The sequence below is a fragment of the Belonocnema kinseyi genome, chromosome 1 (genome assembly GCF_010883055.1).
Source record: "Belonocnema kinseyi isolate 2016_QV_RU_SX_M_011 chromosome 1, B_treatae_v1, whole genome shotgun sequence".
Lineage (NCBI taxonomy): Eukaryota > Metazoa > Arthropoda > Insecta > Hymenoptera > Cynipidae > Belonocnema > Belonocnema kinseyi.
Window position 1 is genome coordinate 180,862,017 of NC_046657.1, and position 2,143 is coordinate 180,864,159.

Sequence of the window (2,143 nt, forward strand, 5' to 3'; positions counted from 1 at the left end):
CAAGATTTTGACGAAGCATCTAGGGTATGCTAAGGTTTGCACGAGGTGGGTGCCAAGAATGTTGACCGAAGACCACAGACGTCAACGCGTTGAAGCGGACCAAGAACTTCTTCAAGACCACAGAACTCATGGCGAGGAATACCTCGACTCCATCGTCACTGGAAACGAGACTTGAATGCACTACCACACACCCGAAACAAAAGAACAGTCTAAACAATGGAAGCACCCAGAGTCGCCGAGATCGCGAAAATTCAAACAAACGCTAAGTGCCGGCAAAGTGATGGCAATCGTGTTTTAGGAAAGGGTGGAACGCATTTCGGCGACAGAGAAGAGCTGGAAGAAGCGGTTCTCAGGTATCTTCGTGGCTTGGCAGCAGATTTTTTTGACTCGGGCATTCAAAAGCTCGTACACCGCATGCAAAAATGCATTGATCTCAGTGACGACTATGTAGAAAAATAGGTAAAAGTCTGAACTTTCCAAAAATGTACGCATTCATGGAATTAAATAGGTTTTACACTGTGAAAAAAACACTGGGAACCTTATTTTACGGACAAGCCTCGTACAAATGGGCAAGAATGCAAATATATTCACTTAAGAAGACGATTTATAACAAATAAGTATATATTATATGCCATATTTCTATACAAATCTATTAGGGGAAACTTAATTATACGATATAAAATAAAAAGTTGAATCGTGTTGAGAGAGACACAATTGATTACACAATTACGATAACTTGTCAAACAAAAATTGCCGACAATGAAATATATTAATTTAAGACGATTCATAACAAATAATTATATATTATATGCAGAGAGCAGACGAGTAGTCTGAAGTTTCGCACCGAGCACAGGCAAGTTTCTCTCATTGCGTAGAAACGTCGAATGGGTGAAATGGTGCGAGCGCGAACACGCCAGGCACATACGACGGTCTCCCATCACTTCACCCCACGCGACAGAGCTGCCAGAATCGTTTCAAAGAGGTGAAAAATGTTAATGGCATTGCAACAAATTGCTCCAAAGGACCGTAAAAAACCCTGTGAAGGTTCACGTTTGGGGATGTTTCTCAGAAAAAGGATTTGGGAGGTTACACGTGTTCACGGACAACCTAAACTCTGTAAAAATGAACCTCATTTACAAGAAATATTTGCTGCCGACTGCCAAAAATTGGTGCAAGAAGAAAAGTGACAATTGGATTCTCCAAGAGGACAACGACCCGAAACATCGAAGCAAGGCCTACCGCTTGAGAAGGAGCAAAATGGTGTTGTGACTTTGGATTGACTGTCTCAGTCGCCCGATGCCAATCCAATTGAAAATGTTTGGGCTCAAATGAAGATGAAGCTTGGGAAGAACCGACGTTGCAATTTGAAGCAGCTTGCTCACCGAATTCATAAAATTTGGAGATCGATTTCAGAAGATACCGCGAAAATTCTCGTCCAAAGTATGCCTGGAAGATGCCCAGCCATTATTGAAGCTGAAGATGATTGGACCTGCTATTAATGTATTTGCATGACAGTTTTCGATCAAATAAAACAATATTTGAAAGAATTTTCGTATTGAGTCTTTTTATTTTCTCACAACAGTGACCACGCTCTTATTTAAGGGGGTCTTCTACCTTGTTGGTTCAAAAAATTCGATTTTTTTTTTTTGTTCATTTTCCAACCCAGAAAGTGTCAGGAATATATCTTTAAAGGTATATAACTGAAATCTTATTATTTCGAGTTTTTCCGAGCCGCCGAGGACAGTTATGCGTGCTCTTATCGCAGCGCTCTTCGCGACCATCCAAAAACTGGCCCATCACGTTTTTATCAAGTTATCTAACGTCCTATTGAATACCTGATGTATCTGTATCTGTGTTATCTCTGTTATGCATGTGAAACTTTTCGGTCCATTCAGTTTCAAAGAAAATTTTACGTCGGAAACATCTCGCTTGCTACAAAACTGTATTCATCGAAAATTAAGTTCGTGTTTCTTATTTTTATCAATTATTTTTCTTTGATGGACAGAAAATCTGCCAGAGGAAAAAACACTCGCCCCGATCGAAAAAAAAACGTATAGGTCCTTCTTCTTATCGTTGGAAACGCGATGCATCGTTCGCAAGCACGTCCGCGCAGAAACTGAAGAAAAAACGGTGTGCGGGAGTT